At 44.0% G+C, this 25,755-nt stretch overlaps 1 protein-coding gene and 1 long non-coding RNA gene across 5 annotated transcripts in view; one reads left to right on the top strand and one right to left on the bottom strand.

Moving 5' to 3' along the window:
* Positions 1-9,791: 9,791 nt before the first annotated feature.
* Positions 9,792-22,946, bottom strand: LOC131193339 (uncharacterized). 2 transcript variants are annotated; one of them, XR_009153888.1, is made up of 6 exons: positions 22,643-22,946; positions 16,802-16,952; positions 15,946-16,128; positions 14,895-15,085; positions 14,188-14,350; positions 9,792-13,254 (listed from the first exon to the last, which is right to left on the bottom strand). It is a non-coding gene; the product is annotated as an uncharacterized LOC131193339 (long non-coding RNA). The 2 variants fall into 2 exon arrangements; XR_009153887.1 differs by lacking the exon at positions 9,792-13,254 and having other exon boundaries at positions 13,969-14,350.
* Positions 22,947-23,086: 140 nt separating this feature from the next.
* The window catches only part of S1PR2 (sphingosine-1-phosphate receptor 2), a 67,054-nt gene continuing 64,385 nt past the window's right edge, over positions 23,087-25,755 (top strand). For 2 of the 3 annotated variants that reach the window (XM_058173398.1, XM_058173396.1), the window contains exon 1: positions 23,088-23,245. The gene's annotated coding sequence lies outside the window, so the exon portion shown is untranslated. Of the gene's footprint in view, positions 23,246-25,755 lie in introns of all 3 variants that reach the window. The other variant, XM_058173397.1, reaches the window with a different exon arrangement.

Genomic DNA, 25,755 nt, shown 5'->3' with positions numbered 1-25,755 from the left:
CAACTGGCAGATGACCTGAACATCTTTTACTGCAGGTTTGAAAGGAAACTACAGTCACCTATCTCCACAACCCCCATCTCAGACATACCAACAACAGTCAAGCCTGCTACAACTGACCTCATCCTATTGGGTTCACAATCCCTAGTGATCACAGAAAAGGAAGTGAAAGACCTATTTCACAGACAAAAGCCAGGAAAAGCTTCAGGCCCAAACAAGATAACTCCTTCTTGCTTAAAAGTCTGTGCTGACCAATTGGCCCCCATCTTCACTCATATGTTCAATAAATCACTAGATTTGTGCTGTTCCTTCTTGCTTCAAACACTCTATTATCATCCCAGTGCCAAAGAAGCCCACCATCAAGATACTGAATGACCACAGACCAGTTGCTCTAACATATGTAGTCATGAAAACCTTTGAAAGGCTAGTGCTGTCCCACTTGAAAACCATCACTGATCCGCTGTTAGACCCCTTGCAATTTGCATACCGAGCAAATAGTTCAACAGACGATGCTGTTAATATGGCTCTGCACTACATCCTACAACATCTTGAATCTCCAAAGAGCTATGCAAGGGTCCTCTTTGTAGACTTTAGTTCAGCATTCAATACCATCATTCCAAACACTCTTCTAACTAAGCTAAACCACCTACAGGTACCTGAACAGACTTGTAAGTGGATCACAAGCTTTCTAACAAACAGGAAGCAGCAGGTGAAGCTAAGCAGAATCACATCAGATACCTGTACAAGCAGCACAGGGCCCCCCAAGGCTGTGTGTGCTCCCCACTTCTCTCTGTATATCAATGATTGCACCTCTAACAATCCATCTGTTAAACTACTGAAGTTCACAGATGACACAACAGTGATCGGTCTCATTTGAGACAATGATGAATCTGCATACAGATGGGAGGTTGAACGACCAGCCTTGTGGTGCGACCGGAACAATCTGGAACTGAACACACTCAAAACCGTAGAAATGGTGGTAGACGTTAGGAGAAACCCTTCCATACTTCCACCTCTCACAATACTAGACAACACAGTATCAACAGTAGAAACCTTCAAATTTTTAGGTTCTACCATATCGCAAGATCTAAAATGGACAGCTAACATCAAAACCGTCATCAAAATAGGACAACAAAGAATGTTCTTTCTGTACCAACTCAGTAAGCTCAAACTGCCCAAGGAGCTGCTGATCCAGTTCTACAGAGGAATTATTGAGTCTGTCATCTGCACCTCTATAACTAACTGTCTGGTTTGGTTCTGCAACCCAACAAGACAGACACAGACTTCAGAGGATAATTAGAACTGCAGAAAAAACAATTGCTACCAACCTGCCTTCCAAGAGGGCTGTGAAAATATTTACAGATCCCTTGCATCCTGGACTTAAATTGTTTCAACTCCTACCCTCAAAATGACGTTATAGAGTACTGCACACTAAGACAATTAGATATAAGAACAGTTTTTTCCCGAATGCCATCACTCTGCTAAACAAATAATTCCCTCAACACTGCCAAATTATTTACTAAATCTGCACTACTATTAATCTTCTCATCGTTCCCATCACCCATCTCCTTCCACTGTAACTTTGTTGCTGGTATCCTTAAGCTTTATACTGATATTGTTTTCTGATTGCTTATTTGTAGCCTATGACTATCATTAAGTGTTGTGTTGTATTTATTTTTGTCGCACAGTATATATAAGCATAAGCATGAAACAACTATACAACACATAAGCATATATATGAGTATGAATATGTAATAACTATATTAATTGGATATAACGAAGGAAAACAATAGGACAGGAACGGTAGGCACGTTAGTGCTCTTATGCACGCCCCTTACAGACCTCTTAGGAATGGAGTGAGGTCAATTCTATTGATTTGAAACTGTTGAATTTATTCAATATTTATAATTTATAACTATTTATATTATTATACTATTATTATATAATAGTATAATATTATACTATTAAATAGTATATATTATTATATACTATTAGTATATATTATATATATATATATTATAAATATATAATAGTATATATTATTAAATAGTATATATTATACTATTTATAATTTATAACTATTGATTTGAAACTATTGAAACTATTCTATTGCTTTCTAAGTCACCTTTGTCTCATATATTAAAATAAAAATCCACACTAGGGATCATACCCCGGCACCCCAACAACCAGATCTTGTGGACATAGTGCTTAAGGAGAGCAATACTTAAGAAACTTTAGATGAATTAATGCCAGATTGAATAGATGGAAAAGGATACAATATATGAGTGGATCATATATACATAAGTTCAGAAGTTGATTATCCTATCTTACTTGAACAATATGGTTACAATAACAAAAAGTCCATGTTCACCCAACATAAAACAAAATTATCACAGCTCCTCCTTTCAATTCTGGATACAATTCTTCTTTCCTGCTGCAATTACCTGCCCCTCTTTGCTGCTGGGAATGGTCTCAGCTAGAGCTCTGAAAAACAAATTTTTACTGCTAGATAAACAGTGGCAGGAAAACAACGTTTGTGAGCTAAGACAGGGGTTAGGTGGGAAAGTGTATCAAATTATCTAGCTGATGCTTAGGAAAAAATACGTCTTTCAGGTCTTGCCATTCAATACAAATACAAAAGGCCTTTGTGTGTGAACCAGTTTACCTAACAACTAAATTCCAATCACTAACAATGGGGGGGGGAACTACCTGCTTAGCCAGAAACACCCCCAATCCATGACTTCAAGGAAAGAGGAAATTTCCAGGAATGGTCCCTGCTGGCCCTTTTCCTTTCCTACCAACCCTTCCCTTGGGAGGTTTTCCTCCTGGCCCTCCCCAGACTGTAATTGCTGCTGCAGAAATTTTTAGAGACTGCCTCCTAAATTGGAGGTGGGGGGGGGAGGGCATTTCTCCAGGATCAAGGCAAGGGCCATGCTTGGCCGTTGAGCACTGTGCCTAATGGGCCCAGACTTCAAAATGAATTGGGTTTGGCAGAGAGAAAAAGAAAAAGCTGTTCCACTTAAAACTCTATCACACAAGTTTCTGTTGTGCAATTTGTTTTCCTCAACAACTCATCTGCAAATCCTCCTGGTCCAAACCCAATTTATGGAGTCCTGCAGTGATGGGGGAGTGGCAAAGCAACAGGTGAAGATGGCCACTGGCCATTTAGTCATAAAGCTTCATGTGGGTGGTCCTTGGACCAGTTGTCCTTCATCCCAGTACCTGGAGCATCCCTTCTAGGGTAGCATTGTTCACCCTCACATGAGTCAGGGGGTTAGAAAAGGGGGCTAAACATTGCCTGTCTCACAACATCATCTGGCTAGTTAACCACAGGCAGCAGATCATCTCCTTGGCAGTCGAGAATCAAGAAAACAGAATCAAAGAAAAGCCATTTTTGGAATCTGGAACATTTGGACTTTGCTGGATAGAGACAAGGTATCATAGCCCGAAAGATGAATAGTCTCATAGCAGCCGAACTTCGGGCAGACGAGAGTTCATTATGGGAAGCAAAACAGTGGTTATATGTTATTTTGGAAAAGGAAACCACAGACTGACAACAGGACTCACGGAGAGGATTTTGCAATAAAAACTGCCTGCGGAAGAACATTTCTATTTTACCCACTAGAATAAATGAATTCCTAATGAAGTTCCACTTTCTGCTCAGCATATCACCGCTGCCAGTGCCTACGCATCAATTCTCATGAGTCTAAATGAAGATAAGGAAGGTTGTACAGACAATGACCTAAACCAGATTATTTGAAAAAAAAACCACCAGCGACAAACTCGTGATTCTGAGTGGTTTCAATGCTAGTGTGGGGACAGACAGTAACAACTAGAATAGTGTCCTTGGGAGACATGATGTGGGAAAACTAAATGGTAATGACCTGCTACTTCTGAGCTAATGTACTGAATACAATCTATGCATCACTGACACAATGTTCAGACTTGCAAGCAAGTGTAAAACTACCTCTTTGCATCCCAGATCCAAACACTGGCACCTATTTGACTATGACAGAGTACGTAAAGACCACGCAGAGTGCTGAGTCCTGAACAGATCGCAGGCTGGTACAATTGTTCCTCAATCTAAACACATTCCTTTTATATCATAAACAGCCAAGGACGGTTAGAAAATAATTTAAAATTGGTAGACTACAAGACCCAGATCAGGTTCAATACTTCCAAGACGTAGTTAATTGAAAACTTTCAGACAATTTACCACTTGTAGGATCCTGTTCTGTAAAGTGGACGCAGTTTAAAGATGCCATTATGCAGACTTCAACAAGTGTATCTGTATTGAAAACCTGGCCACATCAAGATTGGGCTTGATGGAAACCACGAGACCATTTCAGCAGCCCTCCAGGCCAAGAAGTAGGCCTTACGCAGATGAGCAGAACACTCCATCATCCATCTCAAGGAAAGACAACTTTAAGCTTAGCTGCCTGCCCTTCCCGGTCTGGAGGACCATCTCTCGGGCAGCCGTGGGAGAGGTCTTTGGACCTTTTAGCACCCGCGGCTGCTGAGAACGGGACCGGGAAGGTGAGCGGTGGATTGCGGCGGCCATGTTTTTCAGGCCCGGAGGTGGGGCGGTGAATCAGCTTTTCCGGGCCGGTTGTTTCGGCCGGTTTTCGGCCGGTTTTCCCAGCCTGGCTTTCGGCTTGCTCCTTTGTCGTCCCTGTTCTGCCTTGGTCGGTTTGGATTGCGGGGATGTTTTATTTGTTCCATCTGCCACGATGTCTTCATTTGTTCCATCTGTTGTGATGTCGTGGCTTCTCCGGTTTTCTTCCTGCTGCCATATTCGGACTTGGCGTTCTTCACATCCTCCGGCCTCTCGGAGAGGTTCCAGCCCTTTGGATGGGCTTGGCCACTTGGATGGAAAGGTTTGGAGAGTTCTGGCTCTCGAAGTGGCTGGATGTACTAGGGGGGTGATAGAGATGGAGGTGACCCCCTGGACTGTATTTCTGGCTAATTCTGGAGGCAAATGTTGGAGGACTGCGGGGAGGCAACGGAGGCATTCCCGATTTGTCCCCATCTAGTCATCCTGCGACTGTTGCAGTACCATCTTGTCCCTTTCCGGCCTTTTGGGATCTCTATGGCCGTGGTCAGTCCTATTTGGACTAATTTGGGAGTACGTAGGAGACTTGTTTGGGGACGGAGGAGGACATAGTTTGCGACCGAAATACCCCCACCCCTTGTTCCATGATGTCTGGACGAAGATTGGACAGTTTACCATCTAGACTGTCCTCCTGTTTTCCATTCTATATCCGTCCTTATTCTGGACTATTATCATGTGTTAACATCTTATCCACTCGGAGATGGAGCCTTTTTATCGCCGATTTTTATCTTTGCAGTTTTTCTTCAGTCGTCATGCGCTATTCATCTTGTGAACTCTTGCGTCTGCGAGGTGCCCCCGCCTCGCAGGAATGGCCCGCCTCGTTATCAAGGGCCGGCCTCAATGACGGGTCTTGGGACCCACAGAGGTGGCATGTGAAGAGAAAGAGCCTTTGGGGTTTTTTAGATAGGGCATTTTTAAGAGGTGGGAGGGTTAGGGCGGGTGTTGGGGGTAGCCCGTCGGGAGGGAAACCAGTTCCTGCGCGTGCTCGCGGCGGTTATTTAACGGGTTTGGAGGTTATGAGGGGGGAATGTGTTCCTTTTTGTGAGGGTGGTTCTATTTGCATGGTAAGTGGGAGGGGCAGATATGGCGGAAGGGGGGGATCGTATCGGTTTAGGGGGGGGCGCGCTCGATGTCTGTAGGCGATTGTGCGCCCTGATCCCTCTGACTTCTCCCGTTCCCTGGATGGTCAAGACCCTCAGAGCCTGGGCCTTCGGCTTATGTTATGCAACGCACGGTCCGTGGCCAATAAGGCCCCCCTAATACATGATCTTATTCAGGGGGGCGCGGCGGATCTTATAGGCGTTACGGAGACCTGGTTGGGCACTGAAGGGGGCGTGCCCCTTGTTGAAATGTGCTCACCGGGCTTCCGCGCATTCCATCAGCCGAGGGCTCAGGGTAGGGGTGGGGGGGTGGCGGTTGTTATTAAAGAGAGTCTAGAGCCGAGGGAGACCACTGTACCTCAGATTGCCGGGTGTGAATCCCTCTTTGTGAGGTGGGGTCATAGGTGTCAGATGGGCTTGCTGGTCGCGTACCTGGCTCCTTGCTGCGTGACAGCTACCCTGCCCGAGCTCCTGGAGGTGCTTGCTGGGGTGGCAGTAGAGACCCCCAGACTTTTAGTCATGGGGGACTTTAACTTGCCATCTTCCGGTTCGTCATCGACAGCAGCTCGGGAGTTCATGGCTTCCATGATGGCCTTGGACCTGACCCAAGTAGTGGATGGCCCCACTCACATCGGGGGAGGCACACTGGACCTGATTTTTATCTCTGGTCAGTGGTTGAAGGATCTGGACTTGAGGGATGTAGTCACAGAACCTTTGTCATGGTCAGATCACTCTCTCCTTCGCCTGGACTTTCTGACCGCCACTCAACACCGCAGGGAGACGGAACCATTACGCTGGTTCCCTCCCAGGCGCCTGATGGACCCAGAGAGGTTCCGGACGGAGCTTGGGCCGTTTCCTGAGGGTCTGGCTCACGGCACGGCTGAGGAACTAGCCGCGGCCTGGGAACGGGCTGCGGCTGGGGCTTTAGACCGTGTCGTGCCTTTGCGGCCTCTGACCCGGCGTAGATCCCAACCGGCTCCTTGGTTTTCCGAGGAGCTGAGGGGGATGAAATGCCGGAGAAGACGCCTAGAGAGTTCCTGGAGGTCTAGCCGTTCAGAGGCTGATCGGACACTAGTTAGATCCTATAGTAGGACCTACCTAGTGGCACTGAGGGAAGTGAGACGTTGCTACGCCTCCTCCCTCATTGCGTCGGCAGATAACCGCCCAGCCGCCCTGTTTCGGGTGACTCATTCCCTCCTTCACCAGGGGGAGCGGGATGACCCGTTGCAGGGACGTGCTGAGAAGTTTAACGGTTATCTATACGATAAAATCGTTCAGCTTCGGGACGGTCTGGACCAAAATTGCGGCGATTCAGATGGGGCGTCTGAGGGTGGTCTTGTTGACATTGTTTGGGATGAGTTTGACCCTGTGGCTCCCGAGGACATGGACAGGTTGTTGGGTAGATTGAATGCCACCACGTGTTTACTGGACCCGTGCCCCTCCTGGTTGGTACTGGCCACTCAGGAGGTGACATGAGGCTGGCTCCAGGCGATTACGAGCGCTTCTTTGTTGGAGGGAGTCTTTCCGGCCGCCTTGAAAGAGGTGGTGGTGAGGCCCCTCCTCAAGAAGCCTTCCCTGGACCCAGCTGTTTTAGGTAATTATCGTCCGGTCTCCAATCTTCGCTTCGCGGCGAAGGTTGTAGAGAGTATGGTGGCATGTCAGTTTCCCCTATACCTGGATGAAACTGTCTATCTAGACCCATTCCAGTCCGGTTTCCGGCCCGGTTACAGCACTGAGACGGCTTTGGTCGCATTGGTGGATGATCTCTGGAGGGCCAGGGATAGGGGTTGTTCCTCTGCCCTGGTCCTATTAGACCTCTCAGCGGCTTTTGATACCATCGACCATGGTATCCTGCTGCACCGGTTGGAGGGATTAGGAGTGGGAGGCACCGTTTATCGGTGGTTCTCCTCCTATCTCTCCGATCGGTCGCAGACGGTGTTGACAGGGGGGCAGAGGTCGGCCCCGAGGCGCCTCACTTGTGGGGTGCCGCAGGGGTCGATTCTCTCGCCCCTTCTGTTCAACATCTATATGAAGCCGCTGGGTGAGATCATCAGTGGCTTCGGTGTGAGGTACCAGCTGTACGCTGATGACACCCAGCTGTACTTTTCCACACTGGGCCACCCCAACGAAGCTATCGAAGTGCTGTCCCGGTGTTTGGAAGCCGTACGGGTCTGGATGGGGAGAAACAGGCTCAAGCTCAATCCCTCCAAGACAGAGTGGCTGTGGATGCCGGCATCCCGGTACAGTCAGCTGAGTCCACGGCTGACTGTTGGGGGCGAGTCATTGGCCCCGATGGAGAGGGTGCGCAACTTGGGCGTCCTCCTGGATGAACGGCTGTCTTTTGAAGATCATTTGACGGCCGTCTCCAGGAGAGCTTTTTACCAGGTTCACCTGGTTCGCCAGTTGCGCCCCTTTCTAGACCGGGATGCCCTATGCACGGTCACTCACGCCCTCGTGACGTCTCGTCTGGATTACTGCAATGGTCTCTACATGGGGCTCCCCTTGAGGGGCATCCAGAGGCTTCAGTTAGTTCAGAATGCGGCTGCGCGGGTGATAGATGGAGCCCCTCGTGGCTCCCATGTGACACCTCTCCTGCACAGACTGCACTGGCTGCCTGTGGCCTTCCGGGTGCACTTCAAGGTCTTGATAACTACCTTTAAAGCGCTCCATGGCATAGGGCCGGGCTATTTACGGGACCGCCTGCTGCGACCAAATACCTCTCACCGACCCGTATGCTCTCACAGAGAGGGACTCCTCAGGGTGCCGTCAGCTAGGCAGTGCCGTCTGGCGACACCCAGGGGAAGGGCCTTCTCTGTGGGGACTCCCACCCTCTGGAACGAACTCCCCCCAGGACTTCGTCAACTTCCGGACCTCCGAACCTTCCGTCGCGAGCTTAAAACACATCTATTCATCTGCGCAGGACTGTATTAGATTTTAAATTTTATATTGGTTTTAATGGGTTTTATTATTTATATTGTTTTTAAAAAATTGGGCCATGTAGAATAAGCTTTTTAACTGTTATTTTATTCTGTATTTATACGTACCTTTTTATTCGCCTGTGAACCGCCCTGAGTCCCTAGGGAGATAAGGCGGTATATAAATATGATAAATAAATAAATAAATAAATAAATAAATAAATAAATAAATAAATAAATAAATAAATAAATAAATAAATAAATAAGCACCTGCAATCCAAAGCACAGATGGAACTGTGAGGAATGCAGGATGAATGGTGACAGGAAGGTTGAGGAGGTGGAACACTGCGTACGCAGGCGTGCTGTCAGGAAGTTCTTTCATGCCATAAAATCAGTGTATGGTCCTTATGGTAAGGGGAATACCCCCCTTTACTGTTATCTAATGGGTCAAGCTTGATCAAAGACTAGGAAGGACTGAAAAACTGCTGGACTGAACATTTTCCCAACTTATTCAATCAGCCATCCATAGTTGATCATGGATTTGATGTTACAGCAAATTCCTTAGCTTGTATGCCCTAAACATGCCTTCCTCTAGTAATGAGATCAAGAAAGTGATCTTGCAGATGAAGTCAAATTAAGCAACAGGGCAGGATGGGATTCCTGCTAAGATCTACAAAGCACTAGTCCAAAACCTTGCTGACATTTCAAGACAACTTGGAAGACATTTAGTCTACAGAGGAAAGACAGCTGATGACTTCTGTGATCCCCTCATTGTGGGTCTCTATAAAAACAAGGGAAGCAAATCAGACTGTGGAAACTTCAGAGGTATCTCACTGCTGTCCAGGGCAAGCAGGATCTTTGCCCCCATTCTCCTAAACAGATTTGGCACTGTCTCAGAAAGGAACCTCCAAGAGGTGGTGTGGCTTTCAGCTAGAAGAGAGTACTGCAAACATGATATTTGCCATGAGGCAAGTCCAGAAATGCATTGAGCAGAATACATCTCTGTAATCTGTCTTCATTGACCTGACAAAGGCATTTGACACTGTAAACAGGAAGCCCTTCTGGATCATCCTGAGATTATTATTATTATTATTATTTATTAGATTTATAAACTGCCCTTCTCCCGAAGGACTCAGGGCGGTGTACAGCCAGGATAAAAAAAAAAAAAGCAATATACAGTTAAAATACAATTAAAAAACTTATTATACAATATGGCCAAAATTAGAATAATTAAGAATCTAAAAACCCCAATTAAAAACAGAGAAAAATTTAGAATTTAAAACTAAACAATTTAAGAAAGCCCCGCACGAACAAACAGATATGTTTTCAGTTTGCGGCGAAAAGTCCGAAGGTCAGGAATTTGACGTAAACTAGGGGGGACTTCATTCCAAAGAGTGGGGGCCCCCACAGAGAAGGATCTTCCTCTGGGGGCCGCCAGCCGGCATTGTCTGGCGGACGGCACCCTGAGAAGGCCCTCTCTGTGCGAGTGTACGGGTCGGTGGGAGGCATGAGGTAACAGAAGGCGGTCCCGTAAGAGATGCTATGAATGCCTAAATAAATGTGTGAAGTTGATTCAGCTACTCCGGAATGGAATGCTAGGAAGGTTCTTTACAACAGTGATACATCAGGTGCATTTGCCATTTCCAATGGGGTAAAACAGGGTTGTGGGTTGTGTGCTAGCTCCAGTCCGATTAGACCTGCCCTGACTGTGCTAGACTCCATGCTTCCAAACTGGGAGTGCAGAGTCACTTCCATATCCATAGAGGAACTGCACATCTTTTCTGAACCCAAAGGACTAATATATATGAGATGGGGAAAGTAGTATAGAAAAATTAAATGCACAAACTGGTGGAAAGAAACTTGTAGTATGTGGTCTGTGGCAAAGGCTGAATGTAAAAATAAACCAAAATATTTGTGTACGAGGGTGTGCTACACCACAAGAGTGTACACATAAGAGTGGTGCTATACCACACCATTTCAGCAATCTCCAGGCCAAGAAGTAGATTATATACATATACAAAACCTGACTACATCAGGACACATTATATAGATATAAAAACTGACTGCATTAGGAGAAATATAAAAATAAATTGAACATAGTTGTAATGGTATATTTAGGAAGTACGGTAAACAGTGACAATTACAAAAGAAATACATAGAGGTGGTTTGGTTATGGAAAGAAGAAAAATGAGGAGGAGCATATTAATAAATGTCACCTCTTCTTAAATGAGCTAGATGAGGAGATTGAAAGAGAGTTCATCAAATTTGCTGATGACACCAAGCTGGGGGGGAATTGCAAACACTTTGGAAGAGAGACTTAAGATTCAGAAGGATCTTGACAGACTTGAGCATTGGGCTTTATCCAAATCGATGCAGTTCAGTGCAGTGGTGGGTTTCAAATTTTTTTACTACTGGTTCTGTGGGTGTGGCTTGGTCGGCGTGGCAGGGGAAGAATACTGTAAAATCTCCATTACCACCCCACTCAAGGTGAAGGTTACTTCAAAATCCCCATTTCCTCCCAATCAGCTGGGACTTGGGAGGCAGAGAACAGATGGGGGCGGGGCCAGTCAGAATTTTTACTACCGGTTCTTCAAACTACTCAGAATTTCCGCTACCAGTTCTCCAGAACTGGTCAGAACCCTCTGAAACCCACCTCTGGTTCAGTGGTGAGAAAAGTAAGGTCCTGCACTTAGGCGGGAAAAACCAGATGCAAAGGTACAGGATGGGCATTATCTGGCTCAACAGTAGTACCCGTGAGAGGGAGCTAGGTGTCCTGATGGAGTGCTGCTTAAGTATGGAAAATCATTGTACTTATTTCTTAGAATAAGTGTTTTTTTTTAAGTTACAATACTAGGAATAGAATAGAAAAATGAGTCAAGATTATCCAGGGTTTCTTAGCCTTTGTTCAGTTTCTTTTTAAAGAAAATCCAGATGACTTCATTACAGACAGCTGCATTACTTTCTTGTTTGTTTAAACCTGATTTGGTAATGATTTTGTAGTAAAATACAATGCAATCCCAGCTGCCTGACTGGATATGCAAAACATCAGTATGATTTTAAAAGTTGTTTCATCATTATTTCCTTTCTTTAAACTTTTATGGGTTTTGCTTTCTGCTTAGCATTTGTGGAATTAATGATAAATAGCCTGTTAACATGAGTTCCTGTTCCCCCAATGATAGGGGGATCATTTGCTGGTTCGTTTTTTTATCTGTTTTTTGTTTTGTTTTGTTTGTTTTGTGGGTGGCTGTTTTTTGTTTTGTTTTGTTTGATCCTATAAAAAGCACAACAGCTGAAAAGAGAACATGATGAAATGTAATATTTGATTTAAACCTTGCCCTTTTCAGAAGAACAGGAATAATTTTTCAGCTGTACTATGTACTATGAGAAAAGAATATAATGGCTTAGAGGAAGCCACTTATTAAAACTAACATATTGTTTACATGTGAGTAGGTATTGGGATCTCGAGGAGCAGATAATACAATCATTCCATGTGCAAAAATCACCAATGAAAAATCCACTTCTGGCTCACTGACTAAAAAGAAATCAACTTTGGCATGAAAGGAGTAAATTCTTCAGAATAAGCAAAGAATGAAAAAAAAATGTTTTTCTTCCAGGATGAGCATGCATTTAAGAAAAAGACAGCTATGAGAAGAACACCATTTCTATTTTGGTCTTATCTAAACACATGTTGGTTTTGTGAAGCTCTACACTAGGATGAAGAGAGCAGTCTTCCATGAATTACTGTTAGTGAAAGACAACAGCCCCTCGTTACATATTTGTTGAGAAGAAGAATAAGTGATCATAGGAAAGCAGATCTAGCTTAACTATGGGGTGATCATAGGAAAGCAGATCTAGCTTAACTAAGGGGTGATGAATTACAAAATTAGAATTGGTACAAGCTCAGCAAAGCCACACCAAGAGGCTTAATCACAGTATCTGGACACTCAAATTTATTTTTTTCTTGTTGTAGCTTTTTATGAAATCTCTGTTTTTATAATCTTTCAAAGAAAAAAGCCTGACTTCACATTCTCATCTATTTTTACAAATACCAGGAATCTCTTTCCGGGAAGAACTTTTTTTTACTTTTTTTACTGCTATCTGTATTCTGATAGTTCAGTTACTCACATCACATCTTCTTCTTGATTCTGTGTAGCTCAGCTCTAGTCTCTGCAGATATGATGTGAATGTCTGTCATCTCCCTTGGCCTTAGATTAAGAGACCTGTTCAGCTGACTAACCAGTATTTCAATTCCTTCCACATGATGGGGTTTTACAAAGCCTTTACACTACAACTGTCAGATCTGCAGAGCTCCAGATGACCACACCGTGGTAGTAAAGAGAGATTGGATAAATTGGTGTCATCTGGTGGTTATTTGGAATCTTGCAGCTTAGTTCTGGAACTCTATTCTAGATCCTTGTTGCATCAGACGCACTGCATCCAGTACATTGCCAACCCTATTTGCTTGTAGAACCAAGACACTTATTCCAATAATGCTGACTTGGTCTTAACACAGTGGATTTTGAACTGAAAACATTTTGCATCTCAGATCCCTCAAAACCAGACAAAGGGTCACCTCTTACTCTTCAGAGATTCTTAAAAATCTCACCTTCCATTTTGCACAGCTCTTTCCCTGAAATGAAAGACTAGTCTGTAGTCTCAGTGTTGAGATCAGTACCCCTTACTAAACTCTTGCAGATAAGGAGTCTACCTTTGAATGTCAATTGCTGGGTGAAAAAATATTGGGAGAGCTGCTCTTTCTGGGTTTGTGGAAGCCTTAGCTTGTAACGGCAAGAGATTCTGGGCATTTCAGCTCTGGTGGAGCAGCCTCTTGGAGTAGCAAACGATGTGCTCTGACCCTATTTTTTCATGCAAGCACAGTGTAGGGGTTTTTTTTTCTTTCTATGTGGACCATGCAAAAGAGAGGCCTCTTTCTCTCTGCCCCACATACACCCTTATTGAACTCCTACGAACATTTTCCCTGAGGCAGACACAGGCACACTAGGAGCCTATTGTTCTCCTACAGACATTTACGCATGGCTCCGTCAATGACGCTGGGGTAGGGCTCTTTCTTCCTGGATGCATCCCATCATCATAATCAAGCAGGCACCTCAAGAGAAGTGACCAGCTGCAGGTCTTTATCCAAGAATGAGTTGATTGTGCCTGGAGAATCTTCACAGGCGAAGGCAGAGAGCCAGGACAATTAGAAATCCAAAACCTCCCTTTACTCTAGAAGGATAATCCTACATTTAGCCTCAGTTCTTTATCTGTAAAATGGAATATAATCGGGCCTGTGTTCTCTGATTTTTTTCCATCAGCTACGAAGATCAGTTCTGCAGCAAGAAAAGCTTATTTGTGCAATGAAGATAAATTGTATAATTTAAGCATAACTCTGGTCCTGCTGCGCATGGAGGACCACAACCAGACACAATGTAGGATACTAAAGGTCCCCCCGTTTGCCCTCAAAGATACTATATTATCCATGCACTTTCCTTTGGATCACTGGGGAATAGAGCATGAGTTAAGCCTTCTCCTCCCTCTTTTGGGACGCTTACACTGTACTCACTTTGGCTGTGTCGATGTTGCTTCTGACAACGTCAAAGATATTCTGATGTGATATCTGAAAAAAGAGCTATAAAGTTCCTGCTACGATTGATCCCGCTTATCAGAAACTGAGCATTTGCTGACTTTGGGGGATTTCACATCTTTGGGCAAAATTTCTCTCCGTCCTGCAAAACACCAAGAACAAAAGGCAGCCACCACATTTTTCAAGCAGCCTGAACAGATAGAAAACGGCCTTCTGTATTCAAATCCTCACATTGTCTTTTTCTATCCCAGCCAAGCTCTGAAAACCAATTTGGCAAGAGCTGAAAGCAATTCCTTTAAAACTGGGATAAAAGCTGTCTAAGGTGGCCTAAGATTGACCAGTGCTCAGGAGACATCAGCTTCTCAATAATTAGCCAATAAATGCCAATATCCATGAAAAGACTGGCAGCTTGATTGACAGACACAAAAAGAATTACGTGGTACTAAGACCAAGAGAGACAGGTTTAGGTCCATCTTGGTCACTGAAACACAAGTGGGATTTTGAAACATTCACTCTTTTTGAGCCCATCCTATTTTTACTCTATAGGATTGTTTATTGGAATGAGAAATTGAAGGAAGGCATGCACTGGATGCTCTTTGAACTTCAAGCGTTTGATTTGCTACCAAGATCCCACATGCAAAGCTGAACTATGAGACTTTTCCAGTCCTAAAATAGTTTATTCTAACCTCTGCCTGGAGTCTTCTCTCCATTATCTTGGATTGAGTAAGTCCAACCTGTTCCATGGAAAGCACTTTTGAACTTAGCGTCAAGGCACCTCTTGATCTCAGACTAGGATTTTGTTCAGTTTATAGTTGGAAAGAATATGACCCAATCTTGACGAGCCAGACACCTATCCAAGTCCACATGCCATTCCTTACTAAAAAATGAAATAAAAAAAATCAAAACATATCTACATAGAACGAGTTTCATGACACAATAAAGGTATTCCAACATGCACATTTGGTGAAGATGTTCAAAAATAGAGTGAATGTGGATGTAAGCATGAATTTTCATGCAGTCAATTATGATTCTTTGCTCTGACAATGAAATGTTCCAAACAGCGAGCAGTGCAGCAATTCATTCACTTTAATCTATGAATGAGGTGCAGCCCCTGATGTGGTTTTGCTGGGGGTGCAGGAAGCATCTTGACATGACATCATTTTTCTGAAGCAAGCCACTCTACCTTGCAGCTATTATTACTCGAGTCCTGTGTGGGTGAGCAGGATGATACCACAAAGATTGGGGGTTTCCCAAGCATATGGAGATGAGAAACTACTTGTTCCGTGATGTTTGATGTCTTGGCACCCAGGATGTCTGCAGCCTTGACCATGCCATGGGGCTAGCAAGAACCTGCAATGCTCATGGCGGAGTGGGAATCAGAGAGCAGACTAACCAGCACTATCTGTTCAGAGTTGACTCACCACTCACATATTTACCGATCCCGTGAATATGTTTTTAAGAAAAAGGTCACACTGTGGGTGAGGTAGGACAGCCCCCAAATCAGAATTCTGAAAGGGAAATCAGGGTTTTACACTTCATCACCATCATCATCCCCGTCTAGACTACATATCCTTATGCTTGTTATTGGTACTCACTGATGCAAGGAAATTTGAACTGTGTTTATCTATTCTAATCAGCCAATGACCAACAACATTAAGTAACAAAAAGAGAGATAAAAGACAGCAAGTACAATTAGGATCAAGAGATAGAAGTGGACGCAATTAATACAGTACTTACCTGACAGGGGAGAAACCATCATCACTGATGCAAGGAAGAAAACTTGAATTGCTCCTACTTTTTGTTTAATAGCTGAATGTCACAGGGGAAAATGAGTGACTCTTTTCCAAGTAAAGCTATAATCCATTAAACATGTGTAAAATAATAATTTCTCTCTAACTGGAAGTGTCCTGTTAAAAATCCCTGAAAAAAAAAAAAGACTTCCTTTAAGTTCTTTGCAGATTTTATCAGCATTGCTTGAGGAGGTGGAATGATCTGAAAAGAGCGGGGTGGGGGAGGCCGGGTAGAATTGTGTACTTGGGCCTTTAGTCACAGAGGTTTGCTCAATCCTGTAAAGTTTTAAAAACATGAAAAGGACAAATGAAGTGTACAAGATGCCAAAAACATCTGGAACACCATCTTCAAAATTTTTGGTATTATTTTCATTTCCTTTGCATTTTCACATTTATTTTTAGCATTTTATTTAAAAACATTTCTCAACCACCCTGCCACTACTCCTACATAATCTACCTAAGTAGCTATATTTATTAGCATAGAAAAAAGAGAGTGGAGGGCAGGGAGCGTATCCTGAGATAGTGAGCAATGCCAGGAGTCTGGTCCTGGTTGCCATTTCTGTCCAACAATTCTCCTGGCATCGTGTGGACTCATATCATGATGCAAAATGTAAATACTGTTCTCAAAAGTTTCTATTCCATGCTGATAGATCAATATAGAAACACATCTCATCCATAAATTCCTTAATTTATTAAGGAATTATAAACTAGCTATAGAACCAATCTTTGATCTGGCCCTGCTTTGCCCAGAGACTGTGATCTGATCTGTCTCCCTTCGTTTGACCTTTCCACAGTATGAATACCTTGGTCTTCAGCCCAGAGCTGATGTCAGAACTTGGCATGTCTGAGTGAATACCAGGGTCCATCTAATTGAGGACATTCCAGCTGCCACTCCAGATATCATCAGGGATAATCCATAGCGCGAGAACAACCCTGGAAATACCATTCAGGAATCTGGACCAGAAGAAGGTAAGAAGAGTTATGCTAAGTCAAACCAACAGCATATAGAGTCTAGTCTGCCATTGTATGATAAGAACAGCCTAACAGATGTCTCCAGGGAGCCCAAAAGCAGAGCATGAATACTGTGGCAACCTCCTACAAATATATCCTTCCATGGGTTTCATAACATTAAACTATAGGGACAATATAGCTTTGTTACTTCATAAGTCGACTCTTGAGTTTGGACTGGGTGAGCTTCCAGAGGACTTTTCTCCACTACAGCTTAAAACTGTGGAATTTCCTTGGTAAACCAGCTGGAAATTAAGCCAGCCTGATCCACTTTGGTTACTATGATGCAGTGATGAAATCCAAATTTTTTTACTACTGGTTCTGTGGGTGTGGTTTGGTGGGTGTGATGTGGCTTGGTGGGTGTGGCTTGATGGGCATGGCAGAGGAAGGATACTGCAAAATCTCCATTCCCACCCCACTTTGGGGCCAGCCAGAGGTGGTATTTGTCGGTTCTTTGAACTACTCAAAATTTCCGCTACCGGTTCTCCAGAACCTGCTGGATTTCACCCCTGCTATGATGGCCTGATATTCTGGAAGTCTAGGGTGGATATGTCTGCTTCTTTCTCTCTCCTGGACTAGTTAAAGGGAAGGGAAGATACATGTCTTATAGGCTCAGTATCTAATAGACAGTGCTGATAGGGGGACATATAAACATCCATAAAACAGTGTGGAATATATAAAGTTTAAAAGTGTTTACATAGGACTCAGATTTCAGTTTAACCATTTTTCCTATCTCTTGGGCTGAAAGGAGAAAGTAGCTGAATTAAAAAAAAACTGGTTCAAACAAAGACAAATCTATCCCTTTATTGTACTGCTTTTTTAAATGCTTTTTTTTTCAATGTAGTGGCTAAAAAACCCCCAACTATGCCCAGCTTTTCATCCACTGTTGAACTTGTAAAGAAAATGGCCACGGTTGGCGATGAACAGTGATTGGAGAAGAGGGGGACATTCCTGCCAGAGCACATAGTAACCAAGTTGAGCGGTTGCCTAAAATGAGCCACAAAGCAGACAAATCAGAAAACACTTCTTGAGCCAGCCCAAGTCAGGAAACATCACTTCTGAATTCACCCTAGAAAAGAGGATGATAAGGAGGACATCGTATTTCTTACCCTCAAGAAAGAGTCAATAGCCTGAAAAGTTATGCTGTTTCTACAGGTTCAGCAGGAGAACCTGAATTTGTATGAATTTGTACCTACCTGTAGTGCACCTAGAAACTGTCTTATAGGCTCAATATCTAATTGCACAGACAGTGCTGAGAGGGGAACATATAAAAAAATCCATAAAACCATGTGGAATATATAAAGTTTAAAAGCGTTTACATAAGACTCAGATTTTATTTATTGGTATATTACGGAATTTGATTCTGTGCTGATACTGTCTTACTATAAAAGGAAAGATTATTGTCTTAAAAAGAAATTAAAAATAAGAGATGTAATAAAAACTAAATAATTTAAAAAACAACAACAAAGCCCTTTCCATAAGCTGATCTATACTTCATGCTACACCAGTTTTATAAAGCCTCCACTTCCCATAAAACCACTCTTTTGTTTATTTTCTCAACTTCTCTTTGATGCCGACCTCAGCAGCATCAGTGCCCTGAAATTGGTCTTCTAAGTGCAGCTGGTTACCAGCTGTTTCTCTGGTGTTTTAAACATTTCCTACACTAATGTCGATTGGGATGTTTTTCAGAATGACGTGCTGTACCTCAGGTTGATTATGAAACATGGAACTTCAGGGAATTGGGGTGTTTTTTAAAAAAAGTCCTTCCCTCCCTCCTAACTTCCTTTTAAAAGAATCAATGGGGCAGAATCACAAGGGGGAAAACCCAGATGTCTAACATCGAGTAGTTGGTTTTTTTGACTGGGGCAGTCTAGAAGTATGATAAAATAAATGCATACAAATAAATAAAAAAAGTAAAAAAAATATTCAACAGACATGTCTTACTGAGTTAGGGATGTAGCTCCAGAGATGACCCAGTCTATATTAGGCATGGTCTACTGAATATACTATGCCGGCCAATTTCAAAGATTTTATTTTTAAACACAGCGACTCATTTGGAATTTGAAGGTTCCCCTGTTGTATTTTTAAAATATAGCTCTTGTAATAAGAGCAAATAAAACTGCACTTTCTAAAGTATTATTTAGTTGTCTGGACTTCTGCTCCAAGGCTCTTTATCTGTGAACACCATGTTAGAAATTGTAGCTGCATAACCTGAAGTTTCGGGACTTTTGTAGCTTTTCTAAGTATGGCCTTCCCCACTTTTCCTCTGCTCCTGCCAATTTTTAAAAAATTAATTTTAAAAAGGGATAAAGTTAGAAAATGAGCCAATCTTGAAAAAATGGTGGATAGGGATTAAGAAAAATATATAACTCTGGATAAATCCCTTTATCTTGCCATGCCCAAACATGGCCCACAAATTTGGTAAAGAATTTTAAAAGGCCATTTGTGTGTGTCCTAGAATAAACGACAGCCATCATACATATTTCCTAAACATCCTAAACATTGTTCCCTTGCATCAGGGATGTCAAACTTGATTTCATTGAGGGCCGCATCGGGGTTGTGTTTAGCCTCAAGGGGCTGGGGTGGGCATGGCCAGGGTGAGAGTGGCCAGCTCAGTATCACTTGGTTAGGGGTGCTTGTGGTGGCCTGAGTGCTCTGCCATAAAAATGGGCTCCCGAGCTCTGTTTTCAGCTGTGATGGCCTCCTGCAACCCTCTGCCAGTAAAAATGGAGCTCGGGAGGGCCGCAAATGGAGCTTAAGAGCTCCATTTTCATTGGCAGAGGCACCGCGGGCCAATCCTTTGTTGTTTCTAGGTTGGCACCATGGACCAGCTCTAAGCACCCCATGAGACAGATCCAGTCCACGGGCCTTGAGTTTGACACCCCTGCCTTACATTTTTCAATTACGCACTCACAAGAAGCAAGACTACAGTTAAGTGTCAATATGTACTATGGGAGGGAGGCATGTGTGAGATGTGTTGCTTTTAGAATATTCTTCTTCTTGAGTCAGAAGCTTAGGCTGAAAACTCCATTTGCTGTTGAGGAAGCAGCGTTATTGAGCTAGTTTGTGATATTTCAGTGATGAAAAGAAAACCAGATGTGATCTTCCGCAACATTTGTCTCACTTGTCTGCCTTGTCTGAGGGACAAGTTGGCTCTAAATCTCTAAAATGATGTATAGCATTTTCATCTTTTCTGGCTAGCAAAGTAACCATCCGCTCCCCTAATAACCTGAATCTGGGTGCAATTTTTCTCCCTAACCGAAAATGTGTAGATGGGATTATTCAGCAGTGAAAAGGACTAGTTCCATCTGTTAAATTAAACCATGGAACTGAAATTGGATTCTAATGCAATGTTAGGATTAACTCTAGTTAAAAAGGAGGGAAAAAAACCTCCTTCTTTTCCTTTTTTGGAGGGAAGAAATAGTCTGATTTTTGGAGGCTGGGTTTAAGAAAAAAAGAGGGAAGAAATGGCATGTAATATATTAAGTATTCTCTGGACTTTCAATGGCTTTGATATGCTTGTTGTTGCAAAAGGATGCATATGTTTTCTCTTTAAAAATTCATGCACTGAACAGCCAGTAAGGCTGTTTTTAAGTGGCCTCACTTAAAAATGTTTAGATATCTTATCCAACTAAGGTTTTCTAAAAAGGGAAACAAGTATCTTCCTACTAGTATGAAAATTACATACAGCCCAAGTGTCTTCTCTGACCTTAGCAACTTATCCAAGGGATCTCCCCACCCCGCAGAGAAAATTGTGAGTGGTGCACCATGTTCATGAAGTGTGGAAAGCTGAGCTAGGAGATTCTTTCTAATAATGCCCCTATACTTTGGGGCAGCCTCTCCTTGGAAGTTAAACTAGCTCCTTCTAGAGTTCCCTCCTGGAGTCTGGTTAAAAAGCAACTCTTCCAGAAGACATTTAGGTGCTAAATATAGCCCTTGACATACAACCCCAACTGGGAGTAGAATTTCTATTGGGTCCCTTGTACATCACTTTTTTCAGTGCTATTGCAACTTCAAATGATTGCTAAATGAATGGCTATAAATCAAGGATTACCTGTAAAGGGTTCTCATAAATTGTGTGTTTGCTTTCCAATGTGTTGTTTTATATATATCTATATATTAACTGCATTCACATTTTCATTATTAGTATTGCATGCTTTTACTGTTGTTAATTGCTGGAAGCCTTGGGAGATTCAGTGGCATACAAAACTAATAAATAAATAGGCACATCTCCCTAGCAAGGAGCTATGATTAATGAAATCTCCGATCTTTTTTTTTTTAAAAAGCTCTGCTCATCTGACATCCAACAAACCCACAGAAAATACCAAAAGGTTGAATTGTAGGCTGCCCAGAGACATTGAGAAATTGAGCAAAAAAGGTAAAGGTAAAGGATTCCCCTCGCACATATGTGCTAGTTGTTCCCAACTCTAGGGGGCGGTGCTCATCTCCGTTTCAAAGCCAAATAGCCAGTGTTGTCAGAAGACATCTCTGTGGTCATGTGGCCGGCATGACTAAACACCAAAGGCACACGGAATGCTGTTACCTTCCCACCAAAGGTGGTCTCTATTTTTCTACTTGCATTTTTTACGTGCTTTCAAACTGCTCGGTTGGCAGGAGCTGGGACAAGTAATGGGAGCTCACCCCGTTATATGGCACTAGGGATTGGAACTGCTGACCTTTTGATCGACAAGCTCAGTGTCTTAGTCGCTGAGCCACCACGTCTCCCAATAAAAGGCAGGAGGTTTTTTTTTTGCTGGAAGTACGTAGAGCACGCAACAACAAAGAGAAGGGCAATATCCAGCTTTTTCCAAAGAATTATGCCACGACTAATCCAGGAATCCAGAATCTAGAACATTGTTTCTTTGCGATGCTCCAACGATGGGGAAGGCGAACTAATGGAAAGCATTTCGAGTGTGGTTGTTTGGAGCACCGTCCGGATCCAGCGTTGCTAAAATCACGAAGTCAGAATCGCCTGCCGCAAAACAACGCGCCACTCATTCAGCCACTCATCCCTCCCTCAAGTTTTCATGAAGTGGAATCTCCCAATTGCTCAGCAAACTTCGGGTGGGCTGAGATTTGGCTTTGTTCTTCCCCGGTTTCGGAACAAATCCGCTTCGTCTGGCATTTCGTCTGATTCTGCTACCCACATGGAAAGACTCACAAGAGTTCCGTTTATTGTGCCACTCATATTTTTTGCACGGAAAAGAAACTTTTAGCATTCTGCCAGTACAAAACAAGTAACTGTTGGGCTGCGCAGCTATAATTTTGTAGCCTATTATTTGTCCAATAAACTAAGGAGCGGTATGTTGGTCTAAGAGCCTGTTGCGATCCAGTTAATATAAGCGAGGCCGTTGCCGCCAGTAGTTAGTTGTTCTCCCATCCCACTCCCGCCCTTTTGATTGCTCTCGTCACCGTAAAGTTTCAATCAAGCATTTTTTTTTTAACGAACAAGGAGCGACCCGACTATCCGTAACGGCCCCCTCCCCCTTCCGCATTTAGTCCCGAAAAATTGCTCCTGCGAGGCTGAACCAAGATCCAGGGAGTTCCCCTAGTAAGTTCGAGCCTTGCCGCTACCTGCAACTCGCCGGGTGACTTTGGCCCTCCTCTGTCCAAGTTGAGAATTAATCGCGACCTACCTTGGCGGGTCGTTGCGTTGCTTGCTAGCGCTTGGATACCCCACCCCCACCCCCCGCGCCTATTTCGACGGCTAAGCACTGCTGAGATAGCCAAAAAGGGCAGCTTTTGTAGTCGAGGGCTTGGGTGGGGACTGCGTTATTCTGTGCGGATATTTTAATCCTTAGGCGTTTTACACCTTATTGATAAGCGGCCTTTGGGCGATGCGAATTTGCCACCCACGCCCCTCCTCACGCCCCCTTAGCCTATTGCAGATCTGCTCCGCCGGCTGCTGTCTCCGGCGGGGTGGAAACAGAAGAGGGAAGAGCCCATGAATCCCGTCCTGCCCCGGCTCGCTGCGAGTCAAGGCAGCGAGAGGGGCGGGCAGTCGAAGAAAGGGGCGCACCCCCTGCCGGAGGAAGCGCCGCTGAGCCCGCCGGGCGCCGCGCCTCCTTTCCGCTGCATCCAAGGCACAGCTGGATCGCATCGACGACTGGGCGGGAGGTCGGGCAGGCGGGCGATGGAGGCTGCCCGTCAGCCCCTCTGTTCGACCCGGCTGCCTCCTGTTGCCGACGTCGCTCGGGTTTCGACAGCCGGCTGAGAGAAGACCTCGCCGCCGCCGGGAGGTGAGTCCGGCGGCTGCGCTGGGCGCTCCCCTCTTCGTCCCGCCAAGCGCGGGGTGGCTTCTTCCCTCTGCGTCCTCCGACTCCCTCTTTTGTGGAAGTCCAGGCATCCCTCGCTCCTCCTGGCCAGAGAGAGTCGCCTCATTCTCTCCCTCCCCAACCCCCCTTTCCCCGTTTGCAACTTTTGTTCTCGGCTGCGGGATGCGGCCTCCGGAGTCTAGCCTTTGCCAGGTTACCCTCGCTTCCTGCTGCCCCTTTCGCAGATCCTTCGCTGGTGGGTTTCTCTCCCCACCCCCGCAGGAAAAAAAATTACCGAGCTTTTCTTCTCCCTCTCCCTCCCCCGTCGCGCCCGCCCTCCGGACCGCTTCTGCTCTTTCAAACGTCCCCTCCATCCTTTCTTCTCATTTTAAGGCGCCCCCTCTTGAGCGGACGCTCTCATGTACACAACACACCCCCAGCAAAAACGGGAGAGGAGAGATCTCTGCGATTGTCTCGATGAATGGCCTGCTTTAGTAGTTATTAACTCGCTATGTTAACGCCTTTGGTTCTTGGATGTTGTATTTGCGTCGACTGGGCTTGGTCACTGCTCTCGTTGCTGAAGGTTCAGGCGGTCCTGTGTTGGAGCCGGCCTTCTCTTTCCCAGCTGCAGGGTTTGAGTACTGTATATATATACCCTATGCATGCAGCTGCTTTTATTCTTCTGGAGAAAAGTCAGTGGCTCTTGTGAAAAAGAAGTGCACTTTTTTTTCTTTTCTTTTCCAAATATCCTGTTGCATCCGGGCAGCCTTATAGACATGATCCAGTTGCAAGGGCTTTCCAAGCACAAGTAGCAGACAATAGATGAAAATATCTGAGGAAGCAAACCTTAAGGAGGGCTGGGCCGGATAGCAAGTGGGCCAAGACAAGTATGGATGGATTTAACTCAGATGGCTTTTCAAGTGGTTGGATGCATTCCTGGAGCTCAGGTCAATCGGGGATTGCTAGTCTTCAAGATTCCCTATAATCTCTGAATTGAGGGCACATGTTTCCAAAGACCAATGGCAGAAAAGTAGTAGGAGAGGACTCCCTTCCTCTTGCTCTGGAGCACACAGAACCATCGAGTTTTCCACTGTGAGAAACAAAGTTGAATTAATAGGCTTTGGCCTGTTCCAGATCCTGTTCTTGAGCACAGGGAGGCAGGATAATTAGGCAGAATCCTGGAGATGTTACCACCGGGGTGTGGCCTTTCTATGTGAATTGCCAAAATAACTTGGCTGTGGGCATGCTTTGGCTTGGTTGGACACATTTGCCCTTCTCAGGCTGCAAAATATTCTTTTATAAGGCTGGAACAAATGAGAATTTTCTTTTCTAAACTCGTCTCTCAGGTGAGGTGGGGAGCGTGTGGGAGGAGGGCTGTGAGGATGTGCTCTGAATAGATCTTGGTTTTTAGAAAGATAAACTTCTAAGTTAATTTGAAGCATTTGTTCTCTTAACAGAGTCCCTGATTAAGGGCTATTGGTGACTCATATGTTGGACAGATCTGTCTCTTTCGAATAAAATCTATTATTGGTCTTCTTGAGAAGAGAACCCAGACTGAAGATGGGGACTTGGCAGTTATTCAGTGTAACTGTGTACAATGTGAAGGGGAGTTAAAAGAAGCCAATAGAACCTGTGATGGTGGCCTATCTGGGTTTAGATCTTTGCAGGAGTGGCTGGGAAGTGCCCTTTTTGTTTTTTGACATTCAGCCTTTTAATTTTCAGCCAATCCACATTTAACTTTTTCAGGGATTTCAATCAGTTATATGGTTGCCTCAGATTGTAGAATTTGGGCTAGGCATCAAATCAGAGATGTAATATTAGCAGGGTGGATTTGATTTAAATCAAATCAATTTAAATCAACTTGATTTAAATCATAATATTTAAAGAGCAACTGTCATCTCTGTCCTGCAACGGCTCCTCTTCTGACCCGCTGTTGACTTACTGACAGTCCCATTATTGCAGAATATACAGCCTCATGGTACATAACTAAGCTCCATTTCATGCTGAATAAACTAAATTATTAATGTATCTTAAATAGAAAACTATGCACCAAGACAAATTCCTTGTGTGTCCAATCACACTTGGCCAACAAAAAAAATTCTATCTTCAGATATAATTTTACTCCAAAAGCATTTTATTAAAATAAATTTGATAAAAATAAAAAAATGCAATTTAAATTTTAAAAATGCATTTTTTAAATTTTTTTTTAAAACATCAATTTTTATCCACCCTGAATATTAGGCACCAGAAAGAAGCCACAACCTTGATAGTCATGTTTTTTTCAGTGAGACAAACCATAGTTTAGGAAAGAGTTGTCCCTCAGGATATCCAGGGTTATGTCCAGTTTTTGGTTCTAGGCTCATAAAAATAACCTCATAAGGTTAGACCTAAGGTTCACTGGGTCCAGTGCAGTCAGCCCTGCCAAACCAATGTCCTTCAGATGGCACTGGGTAGGTCTGGAAATGGGTGGAGGCAGGAACTGGAGTCTGAATGAT

This window comes from Ahaetulla prasina, chromosome 2 (genome assembly GCF_028640845.1).
Source record: "Ahaetulla prasina isolate Xishuangbanna chromosome 2, ASM2864084v1, whole genome shotgun sequence".
NCBI lineage: Eukaryota > Metazoa > Chordata > Lepidosauria > Squamata > Colubridae > Ahaetulla > Ahaetulla prasina.
The sequence above is the reverse complement of the archived record's forward strand: the minus strand, read 5'-3'. Positions and strand labels throughout refer to the sequence as shown.